The 20731-nt window shown below is 38.9% G+C and overlaps 1 long non-coding RNA gene across 1 annotated transcript; it reads left to right on the top strand.

The window, feature by feature from the left end:
- Positions 1–8025: 8025 nt before the first annotated feature.
- Positions 8026–14987, top strand: LOC113943443. The gene is made up of 3 exons (XR_003526326.1): positions 8026–8115; positions 13303–13363; positions 14677–14987. It is a non-coding gene; the product is annotated as an uncharacterized LOC113943443 (long non-coding RNA).
- The last annotated feature ends 5744 nt before the right edge of the window (positions 14988–20731 follow it).

Raw genomic sequence — 20731 nt, 5'->3', positions numbered from 1 at the left:
CAGATCCAGCTTGAAAGGACACCTAGGATTAAAGCATATTTGTTGACTAAGTCACCAAAGGCAATCCATAACGAAAGTCAGTAGAAAAAAAGAAATAACACACTGCTATTTGGGATAATGATTCAAGGTGGACATGAATCAGACTGAATTCCATAATTTTAAGCATGGAAATGTCCATTTGGCTAGAGAACTTCTCTCCATAGACAGTAATGTAGTAGAGATTAGAAGGCAGATGTTTCCAGGCTCAGTAATGCAAAGTGACCACTATTAATTAATCAGTGTTATTGCATTTAATAGGTTTTAAACTGCTCAAATACTTACATCTCAATACTTCTGCACCCTGTTTAAGCAGCAGAGAGATTGGAAGCACAGTAGGGGGTACAGAAACAAGTCCTTACTCTTGGCAGGGACAGGTTTCTGGTAGTTTGACTCCCTCCTACTGTCTGCCAGGCCCTGGGGCAGAGGGTGCTAGGTAATGCTGCAAACAGCAGAAATACTGGAGGCACTGTCACTCGCAAGCAACCCTAACTTCCCTGCCAGGAGAGGCAAAACTGCATTTTCCCATCTATTGCAGGGAATAAATAACCCATAGCTTCTTCTGTTCACCTCCGACACAGCTGCAGCTGCTCAATTTCCTTGGACACAGACCTGGGCAGCCCCAGCTGTGCACAGCCCTCTGGATGTGGTCCAGACACAGCAAGCAGACCTTGACCAAATGGAATTTGGTCAAGGATTTTGCTAAGGATCAACTCACGTATCAAAGGGATGAGGAGAAGGACTAGCCAGGGTTTACAGTAGGTTTGGATTTTCTTCTGTGCTCTTGCTCTAGGAAGACAGCTTAAGTACCATCTAAGCAATTTTCCTTCTCTTTAATTTCCTCCAGCCTAGACACCTTGGAACTGCTTCTCTCAAGTTCCCAGCTAACAAGGTGGTAATATATACATATACATACAAAAATGCATATCTACATAGGTATTTATTTATTTTTTATATATATATTATATATATCTCCTACCAAGATGTGAAACACAGGTAGAAAGACACTGAACTTACCAGTGCTCTACTGTGGCTGCTTCGAGAGAGCTGTTGGGCGTGCAGAAGCTATAATTCTTCACCCTCTCAGAAGTGCAAGAAAACCTGGATGTTAAATATAAAATAATTAATTTTCTCTCTAATTCAGAGTCTCCAGCTTGAAATGTCATTTTACTTCATATCAAACCGAACATAAACTGGACTTGAAAGAGTGAGAAATACTAAAATTAGACAGGAGGAATAAAAACAAACACACTGGCATGCAACCCAAAATAAATCATTTAGAATTTAGAGCCAATCAGAAATCTAATATCTGTGCACACCAAGATAGAAATATTTAAAAATTAGGGTTTATTGAGATAGAGAAAACAAAGTGAAATTTTGAATGTTTTTAATTTTTGTTTCTCAAAACCAGGTTCTTTTTACTACATTCAATGTTAAGAATTTTATGGAAGTTTAAATGTATAGAAGTTTTACTAACATATTATTTTTGTAAGTAATTTGTTGATATAAGTCTTACAAAGAAGGGAAATGCATATATGACAATCTTTTCAAAATGTCACAATAACAGAAACTGATTCAAAAGCATTTTCAGAGCCTGAAAATTTGGCATAACATATTTTCTTGTGAAGGAAACAAATTTAAAATAGAAGAGGCCAAAGAACAAAATAGAATCAGGGAAAGGCCTGATATATATAAAGGCAGAATGAGATTACGTAGTTCATGGAGGATGAAGTCAGAGGCACATAGAAAAATTTAGAGAAAGTAAATAAAGCTCTGATTTATTCTTCCAAATAGTATGAGAGCAGGCAAAAACAGAAAGCAACCAAATTTCAGAAAGGCCTTTGGTTTATAATTAATTTGTGGAATACATTACTACAATAGCTCATCAAGGTTTGGAATGTGGCTAGTTAGATGGTTAATAAGCATAGCCAGAAGTTGTATAGAGTATAAACATATTCTTACAAAGACATAAATTTCATGTCAGCTACATCTTTTTTTACTTTTTATGGGTTGTTGCCAAAGACTATACAGGTTTTCTTGCAAATTGGGAAATAATAATGTACTGCACTTCAATGAAAATACAATTTTTTTTTCCTTTTACCTGTTTTGTTTGTTAAGATCTAAATAAAATTATCTTCTGACCTGAAGCAAGATATTTCACATTTTTTTCATCCACTTTTAATAAAGCAATGCAATGTAAAAAAGAGAGAGCCAGTCACTGTTCCAGTGAAACTGTGGAGAGGAAGAGAAAATTATGATAGTAGTGGGTTTTGATGAAGAAGTTATTCTGGCCACCATCTGAGGAGAAAGGAGGTGAGAAGGACCTATCAGTTAAACTCCACATGATAATTCTGTCTGTCCATGTCTAACAACACACTGCCTTCATAGCGGGGGTGTAATTAGGAGCTACCAGTCTCTCCCACCTCCTGTAAATTTGGTATTTTTGGACCTGCCCGCAACTCTTGTACCCAATTCCCAATTAATTTTACTGTTGCAGCATAATCTGTTCTCATAGAGCCAAACAACAGCTTCAGTCAAGGGTCATGCTGGGACTTAAAGGACAGGTAGAGTCATTGCTTTTCTTTACCTCCCTGTATTTGGGAATAGAGTCAATGGTGTGTTCTTGAACCCTCAGATAGGGCTTGTGAATGGCCAGGGTTGGTAGGAGAGGGTGAACATCCTTACCCAACAGTAACAGAGAGAAGAAATGGACAGACTTGCAAGGTTTTCTAATTCCTTTAGCACATATTTAAGTTGAGAATCCAAAACATTTCGGGTTTAATTTTTTAATTTCATCCAAAGATGACACTGGCAGGTGTGTCCAGTTTTGTCTCTCTTTTCTGGACACACTTGGAGAAATAGGGGATATATCAAGAGTGTCACCACCTGTCACGGTCAGCAACTGCTTGGCTGGCAGAAGGCAACTGATCATCAGCCCAAGTCTGTCCCCTCTGTGCCACACGTGCTAGATGCAACAGTGTTGTGGTGGCAAGGAAGAGCTTACAGTGAGGCTCCCTCAGGAGGTATCAGAGCCCATGATGGTCTCCTTCCCACCAGTTACTAGGCAGTACTTTGACCTCCGGGTGCCAAAAAAATGCTTGTGCTCTCAGAGCAGATAAAATCCTAGGTGGAAGAATAAGGTGGCCACAATGTGTTTACCAGAGGGGGATATCAAGCACTGTCCAAAATGATGCCCGGGAGCATGCTGGAGGAGGGAAGTGCGCCATTTGGTTATCCAGAACCCAGGAAAGCAACCACTTGGGATTGCAGGTTTCCTCCTCTTGGAACCACAACCAAAGGAGGGGGAGCAAGGAGGGGCAATCAAGGGTCCCAGTGAAACAGCAGTGGGCAGACAGAGACATCTGGCAGCGTGTCTGGAAGCATGCCAATGTGGGAGTAGACTGGCTGCCAGTACAGCACTTACCAAAAAGCTGAAATCAAAGGGAAAAAAATCCCACACAAATAAACAAGCAAAGGACTTACTTATAGTTTTCTAATATGAAAGCACCAATAAGGGTCAGGTCAATAGAGCCTGGAGAACCATTGCCCATGTGCTCAGTGGCAGGCATCCCCATTTTCCTGTTTTTGTACTCCCTATATGTCTATTGTTCTAACAGCAGATGGGAAAAGCAGCACAAGAAAGTTATCTTCCCTCTTTCTCAATAACCTCCATTGCGCTCTGTCTGCTGCCGAGGGGAACTGCAATAGCTAAACAGGGGTGAAATATACAGGGACTGGCATAGCACACAGTTCAAAAGCAAACTTTTTTCACCAAAGGACTGTTTGCAAGGTCCAGCCATGCCAACAATAGCCTTCCTTCAAGTTCACCTTGTAATGCAGAGAAAGGAGGCAACCTGCGGCCCTCGGGGAGGGCGAGCAATGGAGGGGTGGGAGATGAGGATGGGGACACAGTAAAGAAAGGTAAAGAGGTGGGGGGGGGAGGGAGGGAGGACGGGTGGGTGAAGGTGGAGGAAAAAAAGAGAGTGCAAATTCAAGTGTCGATTTGTAGACACAGTGAGGAGAGCCTGCTGGCTGACAGGCTGATTTATTGGATTCTTCCAGTTAATCACTGCCGGCCTGTGGCCAAACGGATCTCCAGCAAAGCTGAAAGGCAGCTGAGGGAAACTGGCTTATAAGCATAAAGCCGCATAATGGTGTTCAATGAAGTGTGAGACTTTTAGTTCAGTCTCAGTGAGCCGGCTGCATTGCCAGAATGTCAAAGAGGGATTGTGGGTGGAAAAATTATGGATTTAAACTGCTAGCTGTAAATGAGGTCAATATGTCTGGTTCATAAACAGTCCGAGGCTATTCCAAGAATGCAGTGAGGGGGAAAATTAGCGTGAAGCCAACACTGTAGACAAACCTCATTGAGATATAATTGCAGCTATAAATACAAGTGAAAAGCTTACTGAGTGCAATAAAATATAGACACAATTTTTTATCTCCCTCTCCCCACATATTTCCTTCTTTCAATCTATACATTTGTTAAGTGTTGTGCATCTATAATGTTCCCCCCCCTTCTTTTCCCTCTGACACCCAGTGTTGAAATTAATTGAGTGTTCTTGATCTCTCATTCCATTTTATTCAGGCAAGATTGGAAAAAAATCAAAACAGCACATCTAAAGCATTTTCTTCCCTTATGCTTTTCTATTTGAATCAGGTTGAAATGTGTTAAAAAAAAGGCATTGCGACTTTTTTATATTTAAAAAAATGCGGTAAAATGTCTTTTTAAATGAATACATCTGTTAGATAATTTGAATCTCAATTTAATGAGGTGAAATCAAAGGCAAGTATTGAATCCTATGGAGAGTCTCTTTCGTGAGTTACCTGGTCTTTGCTCACGAAACATTGACTTTAAATAATTGTGATGTTTCAGATTTTCTTTTTTTTCCCCTGTAGGCCTTTTATTACTGTATGGTGGGGGGGAGGCAGTAGCACCAAAGGCAAGGAGGACAGACACTGAGCAATATGCCTTACCCAGTTTAAAACTGATACAGTAATAAATTGAAGTCTAATGGCTATGGTCAGGCTGTTTTTTCCCCTAAGCCAATTGATTTAAATGGCAGTAATTTGGCTAGCAAGGCTAGTCCTGTTTAAATTAAACCCATTAATATAATAGCACCAGTCTTGAATTAAATCCATCTGTAGCAGAGCCTCCATCGGTCAGTGGTTTAATAACCGTCCAGGGATGTCCTGAAAACACCCACATCCACACTAACAGGAATAAGAGTTTAAAACCCGGATCCAGAAAACCTCTTGTTTCACTTGGATGTAAGAAGCAGACATCTGTTATAGTCAGGGAGGGGAAAATCAAAAATCTTTATTATTCTTTTAGAAACACAATATGCAACTACTTTATGTATAATTTTGCAAACTTCTGCCCCTCTCACGCCTATTCCTCACCCTGGCAAATACTTTTAAATTTGTTGGCCTGCTGATCTATACACATGTTGACCAATGTAAAGTTTCAGAAAACACTGAAATGTATTGAGGATTAGCATCTAATATAGAAAGTTTATTCTTGGCAGAGGCCTTCGCAATGTAGTTAGGATTGATCTTTTAACTTCCTCTCCCCTTGTTCTTGATTCCCACTGTGGCAGGCTGCTATGTATTGTGAGGCAACTTCTTTCCTTATTTGAAGGACTATGCAGGATTCTCCTCGGACCTATTTAATGTCAAGCCTTGCCTGTGGGAACTGGAGGATGCAAGTCTTTCATTTTGAAGAAAGCATCTTTGTGCTTCAGTCTCACCTTTGTGAGATCAATAGCACCTTCAAAGTAGTTCTTTTGAAAACCGCCTTATAGTTTTCTCTTAACAGGCAACTCCACTGTATCAAAAAGACTGAGTTTATTCTATATTTTGCTTGGCTATGTCCCACTGACTCACTTATCACTGTTTTAAGCTATGATTCATCGTGCTGGACGTCAGTCAGCTTCAGGTGAACTTGTTTGTTTCGCTGGACAGGAGATTAGTGTTGAGCCTCGCATGTAATAAATGTTATATTTTTGTCTGAACTTAGGTTTGCACTTTGCAGTAGAGGGAATGAATGCTGTTTAGGATGGCATAGCACCAGATATATTCTGTATCCTTTTGTGTATATAGCTGAAGAATCCAGATCTTAGAATTCACTCCCAGTTTTTAGTAATTTTCCACAATCCCCTGCCTCAACATCTCTGTACAGACAGTAAAGAAAAAAAAAACTGTTTCGCTACTGTCTGCGGCAAATGATCCACCAGTAATTCTGCCCCATAACCATATGCTCCTCTGAACTAAAAAGAATGAACAGCATGTCCTCAGCTTTTTCCCAGACAGTACATGTGAAGCTGCCTCGATTTAAGGTTGCCTGACACTTTCCATTATGAGTCCCTGCTTTCACTCACTTACCACTTTATTTAACTGAACACAAAATTTCTGTGTGTCTATGAACACTTATGGATGGTGAAAGATGGTGAGGTCTAGAGGTTTTGCCATTTAGAATGTATTGTATTTTTGTGAGCATAAAATTGTGCCCTTTTACTTTGTCCAGGCTACAGAAAGCTATGGGAACTACATTAGTCATACGCTTAGGTCAGACAAGTTTTGTATGTGTAAAGTGTTCAGAGATACAGAATGTAAAAATCACTGGGACAAATTTTTAAGTGTTTAGCAGGCTTGGTCTGTCCATGCTGTCCTTGACCAGATACATAACAGTGTGAATGGAAAGCCCTGATAATACCTCAGCATTGCAAAAAGCCCAGTTTAATATGAAGGAATCAGAGGCAGAATTTATTAGCTTGGGTTCAGTCTTGAGCTAATCCATGCACAAAATTTCCAGTCAATTGAGAATTTGTGCAGAGCAAACTCTTACCTTCAAGAAACAGACCATGAGGACATAGCCTTAGACTGTTACCTTGAAGAAGAAAAGACAATTAATTAGATTGAGTAAAAAACAATTGAATTAAACATATGACCTTATCCCAGAATGATCACACAAATAAATGCTTTCACAAAACTATATAAGTCATCCACCAGTCTCACAATGAAGGACCCTTCAGTCAGGTCAGAAGTTCTTCTATCCTTCAGCAAAGCTGTTGTTAAAGAAATTACCTCAGTCAACATCCAGGCATACATTTCCAGACACATTTCAGCTGAAAAGTCAATATGACTTTTCAGGTCCTTAGGAAAAGGAATTGTATATAAGTGTGAGTTTTGAATCAGTAGCTGTAAGACCCCGGTCACAGAACCACAAGCTCAGCCAGGAGTATTACTTTTAAAAGTATTTAAGACTCCAAAATTTTGCCGAGCCTTTGGTTCTTAGTGCCTTGAGATAGCCTAAAGAGAAGCAGCTACATACTTTTCTCAGGAGACATTTTTAATTTTACAAGGAAATAAGGATTCTGGCAAAAGTTTAATGGGGTAACATACAACCAAGTAGACCACTCCACAAAGCACTGATGCAGCACACCCCAACCCATACAACTTTGTGAAATCCAACCCACTAGTTTTAAGTTAACCAAAACATTAAGTAAGACAAGAGTAAAGAAAGAAAGAGATTAGGAGAGGAAACAGGAGACAATAGCTACCACCAAAGAGTCCCACGGAAATCTGGCTCCATAAGGCAGATGGTAGGACCCAAGAGAAAAGGCAAAATGAAGACCACAAGCCACTCTATTTATGTACTTTGGCCACCGTGGCTGCCCCTCCTAGGTGGGACATCCCACTGAGCACTCAGAGCCTCCCCGGGGGAGTGAGAGCTGGTGTAGCCAGTCAGAGGCTAAGTTAGAGGTTCCAGGCAGTGTGATGTGGGTGGGCTCCCAGGCAGCCCTTTTGATTGACAGCTGCTCCATGAGGCTGCCATGTGAGTACTGAGTTCTGCTGTTCACCACAGGCACAGAGTTGGTTCCAACCCAATAAAAAAATAATACTTTTACTGATGTGGTATCGCAAAAAGCAACAATCGGCAGTAGCTCATATGCTTTGGCTGATACTTTTTATGTTCTCTGCTCTTAAGCTTCAGTAGATAGACCAAGACTAAGAAACCGAGGGCTTAATAGCACCTCTGAACACTGTCAGCAAGACATGTATATCTACATACACCAGGTACATATCCCAGTAATGGTCTAGGGCTTTCAGATGGAGACAGGAAATACATATGGTCCATGACCATATGTTCTTGCTATGCTCCTCAATTTCATTTAAGTTAACGTAGAAATGCTGAAAATTATCAAATGACATCTTGCAGCAATTGATGATCATTCCATATAATCAATCATTACCAAAGACAGCTACCAGAACATGCAAAACCCTGTGGAATTTGTGGCTTGTTTCTATTAAAGGTACATGATCTTGCAATATAAAGAAAAATGTGTACTTTTACTATTCAATAAGCTATAATTTCTCTCTACCACTTTTAAAGCTTTCCGTATATTACACTTTCAGAGAATAAATAAGGTTATCTGCAGGAGACGTGAGTTATCTATAGCAATGTAAGACGAGCTATTTTGTGATATACCTTTTCTGTAAAATTTGCTTTTAGTTTTTTGAGTCTGTGTTGAGGATGGGGGAAGAACAGCGATCTTCAGTGTTAGTAGCCCTTTGCCTTAAAAAAAAAAAAATTAAATATATGATATCTAAAACATTATCTTCTCACAGATATTTGGGAAATTTTCCTATAATTTTCTTGACTTTGCTGAATTTTGGTTTGAAAGTCTAGATGTAGACAGAAACCATGGTGGTTTGAGACAGTTATTATAAGAGCACAAAAACATGTAATTCAAAAAGATTTCAATCAAACCAGTGAAGAGAGGGAAATTATTGAGCAGAAGACAGGAACATCCAGGGCAAGAAGATATAGATTGAACTCTTATTTGAGCCCCTTCCTCTTCTTGACTTTCAGAAATCTGAGGCCAAAGAGTTGTTTATAGTGCTTAGAGAAATATCTTCTAAGCAAAGGTACGGTAATTTTTCCTTGATTGAAAAAGTCATCCTTTGCTTGCCATTTTCCTGGAATCTGGAGTCCTAGTGCTTGCACTCCTGCTGTCATTTTAAACAGAGCAGTCAACACAACATTCCCATTTTCCATCAGATTCTACAAGACATCAATGAATGCTAGTCAGAATGCTGTAGGTAGCGCTTTACTGTATCTTTGGGGACACTTGCCACCTACATAGCCTATCACAAGCTTCCCAAACACAAGATATCACAGGATGATCCAGCTTTATACCACTGGTCTAAAATGCCATTAAAGGCTAGGATACCTCTCCTTCTTTGAAGAGCAAGTGGTAAAGAGTTTGCTAAGAATATTCACTTCCTTAATTTTTGATACTATAGTCTTCCTTAGCTGATGGATAATTTTGTAGTTTATGGTAGCCTATGAAAAGCTTTAGACTAAAATTTTGACCAAAAAACCAGAGCTTACTAAAGTATATGTGAGACACTGACACATCTACAGAAAACTATACCACAGCATTTGGAAGGCTATCGCATCAAATATCTGTTATATTCATGTGTCTAGAATGGGCTTAATGTTTCATAGAGAAAATAAAAACAAGCAGAGCAACTCAGCTCAAGAACTCAGTTGTAATTCCTATAGACTCTTTTCTTTAAAGTGAATTTAGTGCACATGAAACATACTGGATTGACAGGGAGCAGGAACCTTGCAGAGAACAACTTTATTTCTACTCAAGGAGCTTGGTTTTGGTATTAGAAAGTCTTCTGTCACACAGTGTTTTAACTCACAAGAAATTACCAAATGAAGAAATTATGAATTCTTTCAAATGTTAGCCAGGATTCTATTAACCAAAAAAAATTAGAGATGGGAAAAAAAGAATGATTCATGATGCTATTGTCATTTTATTTTCAATTTATCAGTGATTGTGTCATGCAATGCAGTAATATAAATGATAATAATGTGTTGTTATGACTCTGTGTGTCATTTGCATTATGTGACATTCCAAATTTTTCAATTTGAGTGTTTAGAACAGAAAATGTTGTCTTTGTTCATGTATTGGCAAGTACCTGCTGGCTGAGTTCCCCGTAAAAACACATCTTCTGGCATATCTTCAGTTAAAGTTATTCCTTCATTTATTTACTAGAATTTGTGCCCTCAAGCCTTTATAATTGTGGGTATATAGCCATGTATTAAGACCTATTCATGAATGTACTGTGCAATTCATGTATACCTGAAGGCCCACAGATGAGGCAGTGCTACACACATTAATATATTCCGCTTTGTATGTATTCATAAATATAGGGTTTCTGATGGCAGGAAGGACAGCATACTTCATTTTCATGAGTTAGGAATGACTGCATAACTCACAGGTGGCAGAGCAAAACAAAGCCACTAATGGATTCTGTACAGTCGTCCCTACTGGATGAAAATAAAATTCCATTACACTGTCCACCATCACATATTTATACCATATCAGAGACTTAGGTCTACAGAGTAACTAAACTTTTTGTTACCCTTTGCTGAAGAAATTAATATCATTGACGAAATATAAAGACATATTGCTGGGTTTTATTTCCCACTGGCAGGGTCTAAATATGTATTTCATACAAGTAAACACACACATACGCACACATTAATAATGCAATGGTTTTCCTAGTCCATTTCTGAGAACTACTGCAATGAGTTCAACTGTCCCCTGGATATGATGGGATTTATGCTCCTTAGATTTACACATCTGGGGTTTTAAATCTTTTCATTCTCTGAAAGTGATTCTGGAGTTGCTGCGGTGTATGAAAAACAACACATGCAATCAACCTACAATGAAATACAGATAGGCCTTTGTCCCTCATTTAGCATACTTACCATCTTTCCCACTTAAAGGACAGCAAACGGTAATAGAAACAATTAAGCCAAGACTGAGACACCTACAACATTTGGAAATAGGTCTCTGTGTTGTTGCTGGATACAAATGGTCACGAATACAGTACAATCAAAGGAAATTTAAAAAATCATCTCTGTGATGTCATTGAATAGCAGGATACAATAAGTTGCATATAGGAAAATAGTTGTAGATATGGAAAAATTAAATTGCATCATTGTAAATCTCTGTTCTGTGCTTTTCTACTGCTGCCCTTTCGAATTGACTGTCCTACTACTCACATCAGCAACAAGCCCCTTTTCCATTTCTAAACCTACATACCTATCTCATCTTATTCTGACATCCTAGATTTTCTTCCTTTAAACAAAGTTCTTACTTTCCTTTGGAAACTAGTATGTATTCCAAAAGTGTCATTAGCCTGGTTAAGTAGATTTTAGAGAATGTGAGTGGTATCTCAAACAAGTTTTTTGCCAATTTTTACATTTGAAAAGGAACCTAATGGTAAATTAACAGGTGGGACAGAAGATCCAGTTCAGTTCAAAGAAGTCAAACATCAGTTTTTACCAAGCTACTTTTTCTTTTTTTTGTTTAAACATGATCAGAAAAATAAAATAGCCAACTCTCTGAAAAATATTTTTCAACAATGCCTTCATTTTTTTTTTTTTCCAAGTTAAAGAATCATGTTAAATTTGGAGATCTAAGTGTTTGTAACCAGAAAGTGCATACGCTGCCTTAAAAGTCACAGAACTGGACAGCCTTGTATAGCAGGATTCATACCAGGCTTTTAAGATCTTACCAGGAAAGGGTATCTCATTGTAACTAACATATCATCACTTTCAAAACAGATAATTACGCTGACGAAATAACTTTTAAATTGCTGCCTGTTTTTACTGAATGGATGCTCTGCAGCTCTCTGAAACACTGGCTAGACAACTTCTTTTGTTAGTTATCGTGTTTTTCTTCTGCTCACAACTCTATTGACTTCAGTGGGTTGGTAGGTATTTCTTTACATCAACATAAAAGAGAACAAAACATGTTTTCTCCACAGATAATTTTTTAACAATACGGAGAAGAACATTTAAGCTTGCACAGGGGAATAAGACAGTACATAACTTGGATAAAAATTGGCTCACCAGCATGAGAAGACACAGAATACTTCTTTTTTATTTTTTTTCATAAAGAGGTCAACATATGTAATCTCATTCTTCCCACTCAGGAAGGAATTGGTTTTTGTAATTTTGGCAATTTTACCACCTCTTACATACTAAAAACCCCAAACAAACAAAAAAAGCATGCTGCATAGAAGTATGTATGGAATATTATCTTCTGCTGAACAAATACTCTAAGATCCGATGCTGTATTTTATAGCAAGAACTTCTGAGGCAATATCAAAGTAATATTGCAACCATGGAAGTTCTAATGGTATCATTTTTCTTGATCCTGCAGAGTTTCAGTGACATAAACAGATTGGTTCTCTGTCTTCTTGTCCAACAGAGACAGAAAGTAACTTTCAGCATTCCAGAATATTCATGTCAGGGAATGAAGTTTGGCATAAAGAATTTATCCTTTATCCTTCTCCTTTTTGATCTTACTTCTTTTTTCTCTTCTCTTCCTTTTTGTCGAGAAGCAATTTGGTTTGCAGAAATAGACTGGTTTAATAAAACTGGTATTCTTCCTTCTACTAAAAGTTTACCTGCGAGAGCCCCAAACATAATAAAATCAGATTATGAAGGCAATCATATTTACTTGTAATAAATCAAATCTTGCAGACATCAGTTAAGTCTCCCCTACTGCACTGGGGCAATATCACACATGCATACAACAATACCTGAGATGTCAGAAATATATTTCATAAGTTCAGAAAAATTGCATACACACTTGCAACACCATTATAAGTAGTGAAGTTGTAATGTGAACATTATGATGTATAAAGTGGCTTTGTTCCTCCATTTAATAAGTACCACATGCCAAGCCCACAAATGTAATGGAATTTGCTGGTGATTTACCATTAGATATACGATATTGTTTTCAGGAAGAGAATTTTCCACACTTTATCACCAGTATCCAATTTTAAGAAGCCATCTTCTTTCTCTTCTCTGAATGCAGCACAGTCTTTAGATTAGTGAAATAAAATAAAATCCCAGCCAGTGATATACACTATTAAGTTGAACTGAAGTAAGTGCAAGACATTTCCACTTGCAGAGAAAATGTCTCCTTCAGACTATCTCTGCCGAATATACGTTTTTACTATTCTAGTTTTGGTATAAGGTTAGGATGCTGGAAACGTCTTACTAAGGTACTCTATACCAGCCCAACATAAGAGCTGTGGTATAACACTCATGCGCACATACCAAGTATTTTCTGTTGTTTTCTGACTTCATAAGATTCATTGACACATCACAGATATTTTCGGTCTCAATAATAGAGGAGAACACTTTTTTCCTTTTTTTTCTTTTAGAAATTGATAAATTGAGAAGACTTGTATTCCAACTCTCTGTTGATGTACATTTAGACGAAGAGTAAGTATCTTCTTTCTGCACTTCAGTATTGCCCATTAGAAATATTTTACTGAAAGAAAGTGTCCTGGTTCTGGCCAGGACGGAGTTAACTTTTGCAGCAGCCAGAAAGCGGCATTGTTAGGGCTGGTGAGGATATTCTATGCCTTCTCACATCATTTTCCAGGGATATGGGAAGGGATCCCTTTCAATCAAGTAGGTGTGGTGGAGGGAGTGGCCGTATAGCACCGGTTCCCTCTGTTATAGATAGTGTATCTGTTACTGTTCATTTTCTTATTCCATTGCAGTTTTCCAGTAATTTGTTTTTATCTCAACTCTTGATCTTTACCCTTTGTGACTCCAGTTGTCCTCTCCATTCTGCTGCAGGACAAGGGGGAGGGGGAATGAGCAAGTGGCTCACAGTTTAGTGTTTCACTGGGAATACTAAATTGGGGAATACCATTCCTAAACCACGACAGAGGGTAAATTGCAGTATTTGAATATCAAGTGACAGACATCTTGAATACTGGACCGTGGAAACAACTTTCCTTGAACAACTCTACCTTGAGTAAAAGGTTCTTTAACATGTACACTTAAAAAAATCTCTGGGGACCATAACTCTATGAGGTGACCTGAGCCATTAATATTTACTAAGACAAAAGGAGACTGTGGACAGTTGGACTCTAAATTTTTGCTGGGTTTATAATGGGAATAAAGAAGTAGTGTGCTATTTTCTTCCTTGAAAGTGCTGGTTTGCATTCTTCTAATAAGACCATTCACAGTTTTGTAAAGTTTATTAAATGTTGCGACATTTCCTCAAGCAAGTTTACTCTGTAGTATTTGTGTGTTTCCCAGTAGAGCTCATAAGATCAAATTTAATCTGTAAAGGTTCATATTGCCAATGACTTCTTGTTCTGTTTTTTCTTCCCTTCTCCATATGAAATTGCTTGAGGGTATGTACAGCTCTGTTCTCTAACTATATATATATATATGTATATATATATATATATATACACAAATATATATATTTACATTGAGCAACATTAAAGCAATCCATTATTTAAAAGAATTGGTAAACTTTATTCCTAGAAAGACACCATCTCTAAACCCCATTTCCTCTAGTTTAAGTCTAGATTTCCACAGGCATTTGTTTAAGGTAACATTTGTCAGTCCACATTCCCTGTTCACCACAGAGCTGCCTTTTGGAGCCACCGTTCCTTCTCCAGTGCCCCCTCAGCTGTCCCAACACAATATTTGCATAGTCTCGTATAAGGGAAGAAAACATGATTTCAGATGACCTTGAGAAGTTTCTGATATTTGGCTGATCATTTTCCCAGCTAGATACACCATTCTGGCACAAGTGAGACAGGGAGGAGGAGAGGAGCTACTTGAATTGCACTTGTCACTGGCAGGAGTGCCCAGAAAACATCTCACCATGGATAACATCACTGTCTGAAACAAGCAAACATGAAAAAACATGCCACTGTGGTATCTGTGGTTCTTATTTATGTGGTGAGCTTGAGTACAATGCAAGAAGAGACAAAACACATGAAAAAATTCCAGCTTCTGTTTTGAGAAACACAACAGATTACATCCTGAGAACTTGAGAAAAAAGTTAAAAAATGTAGGAACAATGAAAATACAATAAAGTCTTAAACACATTTTCAGGGCTAGTTCCCTTAATTCATAAGTGTTGATAAATTTCACGGCACTCCTGTGAAGCATTACGTTGCTAGAACTACATATAATATTTTAGGCAAAATTTGGGGGTTTTCGGAAAAGTTCAGATTTTGAAAGGCAAACATTCTACTGAGAGATATTTAAAAACTAACTCCATTAGTTCTAAAAAACTTAAAATTTTTAGTTTGGCCTTAAGTGTAATATTAGCAATTTTTAAAAAAATTGCAAAATATTAGCAATTTTTTTAAAAATTGCAAAATCTTGTTTAAATTTTTAGCATTTAATTCAACATTATAGGGTACATTTAACCATTCAAATGAAAAATCAAGATTCATGGAGAACAGAGCCAAAATGATTGAAGAGTCCATCAGTATGGTGTAACCAACTTCAAACATAGTGACTTGGTTTTCCAGAGTGTATAGCTTTTTAAAAATACTAGTTCCATCAATTCAGTTGCAGATGTGAGTGATCAGCATTTCTAGGAATCAAGATCTAGGAATCTTAAATTAGTATCAGAAAATGAGGAAAATACACTCAATTAATCCCATGGAGATACAGTGATTCAAAACTCTTGTGCAAGATCAAATACGAACTCAGAGAAATTTAGAATAAGATATTCATTGAAGGACAACTATCTCTCCCCTCCCCTCTCCCCTTTCCCCTTCCCTTCCCTTCCCAAACCTTCCCTTCCCAAACCTTCCCTTCCCTCCCCTCCCCAAACTTACTCAAACCTTCCCTTCCAAAAGTTTCCCAAACCTTACCTTTTTTTGGGCAAGAAAGTGTTCATCCATTGCTAGGATAGCAGGGCTCCATCACATGCAATGGTTATGTGGGAAGACTAACTCCATTACTCCAAATATGCCCCTTTTCCTCCTTCTTCCCGCTAACTTTATATCCTGTGCATGATGCCACATGATCTGGAATATCCCTTTGGTCCATTTGAATCACCTGTCCCAGTTGTGTCCCCTTCTAGCCTCCCATGCACACCCAGGCTCCTTGCCAGCATGGCAGTACAAAAAGCAGAAAAGGTCTTGGCCCTGTGTAAGCCCTGCTCACAAGTAACAAAAACATTTCTATATTATAAACCACCTTGTAATTCCTCCAACAGGAAAAAGCAAGGTTTCACCTTTCTCTGGGCAAGAATCAAATGGAGATGGAGTGTCACATGGACAGACAAAGAGGAAATTAGGGATTTCGTTTCCATGTCTCTCCATTGATATAAAGTACATTGAAAGTGAGTGTAACTTCCTTTCAGCAGTGAGAAAATCCTGCTGTGAAAGGCGGTGCCTGTGCAACATAATGTAATAATAAAAGACATCTGGTCATCACCGTGGAAAGAACAGAAGAAATAATGAAAACTACATCAAGATTGAGTTATTTAAAATTTCTCATAGGCTGACATACTTCACTTCTTTTTTCCTTGTCTCAACAAGAACAAAGGGATAACTAGCAAATTCAAAATCATTTCAATTCATTTTGCATTAATAAATAACTTGATTCATTAGTCCTTCATTTTATATCATCTGATGATGATTGGAATCAACACTATCAGAGTTGTCTACTCGATAATGTTCCAATTGGTTTTTTTTCTCTATATTACTATGAATAGAAAACAATAATAAAATTCTGGCTGAAAGCAGCTGCTCATAGTTTCCCTGTGGAAACACCATTGAGAATTTACAGCCTCAGGACTTGAAAATTCCTCCTGTCCTGCAGGACAAATCCTATTGCATAATGTCATTTTGCTATAAAATAAATTAAACATTTCCTTCCTTTAGCCAGAGATGAATATTACAGTAAAAAGTGTAAGCTTACAGAATCAGTTTTTCATTTAACAGAATTCATGCCTTCTTTCCATTAAAAGAAATTAACACTCTGCAGAGTTGGAATACAGAAAGCTGTAGGAAGCCATGGTCTGCGTCATTAAGACAACCAGAATAAAAATATTGCAAGGAGAGAGATATACTGTGTGGACTTACAGTTTAGGTGCCATGTGCAAGTGGCTTTGTCTCTGAGATAAGAGTTGGGAAGGGCTATTGTTGAAACAGGAGGCTAGGCCCAAAAGAGTTAACTAAGAAATTTGGGCCTGCTAACAAGCTACTAACACCCAAAATGATCTGTGCTTGTTCTTTTCTACTTGCTGGACCAAAGCTTAAGAGAATAGTACAAGAACATGTAATAGGCCTAGCGGTAATAAATTAGAAATGCAGTAGGATAAGGTAGACATTTGAATAGAAGAAATAGGCCAGGAGCCAGGGCTTTTTCCAAGCTTCAGTGAGCGGGTCAAGAACAATGGAAGAGAAGGAGTTATTGGTCTGGGCAGGGGGAATTTCAGGATAAATGCACAGGCATTTTCGTATAGCAATAATATGTCAATGCACTGAAATTTACGGCTTACTACTCTAAGCATCCACACAGCAAATGCTCTTGAAACAAAAATGATAACTTAGGATAATGGGAACTTGAGCACAGGGCAATTACAGTCACCAATGAAGTAAACCAGCACTCAGAATTCAAGACTTAAATAAGCTTTTTTGGGAATGGTCCAAACCTTTTACCCAGAAGACTTGCATATGAAAACAATTTGGGAAGCTGATCCTCGCATCCTCTCAGCTGTTACCTAGTAACTAACTGCGTGAGTGCTTCTATTCTACTTTAGAGCAGAGCTGCACAGCCTAGCTCAAATGGCTCTTCCAGACATCCAGAAAGCCCAGGCAAGTCAATGGCACTGACGCGTTGTCATGGTTTGAGAGCCCCAAATATCCAATTCCCTAGTCCAAGCTCCCTCCCACATCTCAATCTAGTGTAAGATGTGTTTTTCCAGACAACCACGCGAAACTCAAAATGGGGGAAAGGGAATATATTACAATGACTGTACAAATAAATACTACAATACATTATATACAATCTTAGCTATATCTACCACGACATAAGTATTTACAATGGATCAAATCTCTTCTCCCCTCCAAATAAAAGTCCAGGAGGGAAGAAGGGAAAGATCCTTTCCAACTCTCAGGGCAGCAGCTTCTTCAGAGTAGCAGTCTATCTCTCTCTCATGCATGCAGCTGTAGCTGGATCTCTGCCAGCACACACGAGGGGATATCCAAGCCCCTCGGCCACTCATCTTTCAAGCAAGGGTCTTCTTCTGTAGGCTGTGTTCACCGGGACAAGGGTCACTTCACTACGTCATATCACAAAGCTCAGGGGTCTTCACGACAGTCCCTATCTTCAGGGGATTCAAATTCCCCTTTGCAGAGCTCCTGTGCTCTGCCTCAGGCTGCCACCTTGGCAGCAGTGGCGAGGGGGGGAGGCCAAAGTCACCCTCTCCGCATTCCTCTCGGAGCTCTTCAGCTCCTTTCTGCAAGTGCTGTAGCACTCTAAGGCTCTTTCAAGTAAGAGTCCATCATCTTCCTCCTTTCTAGGAGGGGTCTCAAAGGAGTCTGGGGTCTTTTAGTTCAGTTCTTACCCCAAACTCTGTCTCTCTGCTGCTGGCTCTCTTTCTTGGCTCTCCTTCCAGGAGTTCTCTCTCTTGCTGCATGCCGTTTTCTGCTTCATTCAGTTCTTATCTGTTGGCTCTTAGCCACAATCTCTGGATGCTGCTTCTGCTGCTGCTCTGTCTCTGCTCACTAATGGTGGAGAAAACTTCCTTAGCTTTCAGCTACAGGCACCTAGCCCAGCTTTATGCTGTTCCAGGTCCCTGCAGCCCCAGCTGGGGGCTGGGGGGAGCCCAGCCCCCAGCGGGCTGCTGCTGTTTCTCCTCGTGGCTTTCACAACATGGCTACCTTCTACTACCAAACTACAACTACTTCTCTTCCGTTCTGGTTGTGATATGTTTATATTTTGCAGAAGCGCTCATTGGCTAAAACTTCAAAACTTCAAGGGTCACCACCCCCTGGGGTTTTACCATTTTATAACTGCAGGGGGAAAACTGTTTCCCCCCATAACACGTGTAACCAAGGCATTTGGTGGATGCTCAGGAAGGAGCATACATGCAGAAAGTATTGAATTCCAGGAAATTCCAGGGAGAAGTATTTGATTCTTATTAACAGGAGGAAATTTCTATTGTGGAATCAGTGATGCCTAGCTCAAGGCAGTGATTAATTGCTTCTTGGAGAAAGCTCTCACTATCTTTCAGCTGCGGAGATGTAGGAGTTATTTACACCTTCTCATCAGTGGTCATCTTCATCAGCAGTGATTGCTTATTTATGGAGATAAGCTGCCACTGCTGACCAGCTGCTTCACGCTATGGCTACTCCTGTAGATAAGCAGTCACAATAGAGCAATAGATCATTACTGAAACTGCAAATGCACAGGTATTTACAGCAATAAATTTACCACATAGCAGTATCTAAATATGATCAGATGGTACAACTGCCATATCCATATTCCTCTCTAAATTTTGTTCTTCTATCCCTAATCTCCCTCCTTACCCCTCATTCCAGCATCTTCTAACTGTCTTAGCTATCCTTTCCAGGCACACTCCTGCCCGTATTTGTGCTGCCATCTCCCTAAGCCATGCCCACCATGTGAGGAGCCAGAACCCTAGGCAAGCTGGTGTCAATGCCTAGTGCAGGGGATTCAGCTGGATGGCTGGGGGCAGACAGCCTCCTCTGGAGGCCCATGGAGGCTGTTGTGTGCTGGGGGAGGTGAGAATGCCAAAGACTGTGAATGGGTGCAGTACTTTGACCAGGAACCATATGTCATGGCACACATAACACAGTTATTCAAGCAACATCCTGGCAAAATAGTGTAATTACAGCTGCCAAACTCAGTGTTATTGGGTAATTGCCTAAACTGGTGGCCACAAGGAGTTCAGAAGCCCAGAGACGTCAACCAGCTTGAACATGTTTGCCTATGACAGTGTACTTGTCTCTTTTGTTGTACTTGTAGACAATATTTACTATTTGGTCCTAACCTTCATTCATTCACAACCTGACTGTAACTTTTTTTTGAATGACTTCTGTTTTATAGTTGAGACTCGTCTATTTGTAGACCTGGCACTTTTAGGAAATGACCTGAAGAGTTTAAAGTTTGTTCCCAAAACTAGTAAAAAATTTAGAGTTAGAATCATAATTTACACAAAATCCTGTTAAAAAGTTACTGCTGTGCTCATAACCACTATTTTCTCCATTTATTATTGCTGTATTATCATTCCCAGCTGCCTGTACTTTTAAGAAATGAATAAGTTTTGTCTTCCAAAATCTTAAAAATAATTGCCTTAGTCATGGCGATGAATTCTGCCTATGCAGTCCTCACATATCTCAGAGCTCTTTTGGACTTGACCACTCCAGAACTGAACAAGAAAATGAGCTTTTGACACTGTTGGATAATTACATGGTGAACATCTTCAGGCAGACAGAAAGACAATGTTGCTCTTTCCTCCAAGATGGTTTGATGTTTTGCTATTGATTTAATTCAGTGTGGAACAAACCTGTTGTCTTTTATTTGTCTGAGAGGTGTAATGAACAATTATTATATTTAATAAGTAATTGCCTAATGTTAAGTATAGCATGTAACCCAGCTAATTTTCTACAAGTCGCCCTCTACCTCCTGAAGGTTTTTATTCTGGCAATTTTTGTCTTTATTTCTTACTTTTTTCTCCTGAATTCAAAGGTTTCTTTTTCTAGATACAGGTTTGTTACGGATTTTGTTTCCTTATAGTCCATTATTTAAATAAGCTTTCTTATTCATTACAGTTCTGGCAATAAACAG

Source organism: Corapipo altera, unplaced genomic scaffold, assembly GCF_003945725.1.
Source record: "Corapipo altera isolate COAL_440 unplaced genomic scaffold, ASM394572v1 61411, whole genome shotgun sequence".
Classification (NCBI taxonomy): Eukaryota; Metazoa; Chordata; class Aves; order Passeriformes; family Pipridae; genus Corapipo; species Corapipo altera.
Note: the sequence above shows the minus strand (reverse complement) of the source record. Positions and strands in the feature narration are given on the sequence as shown.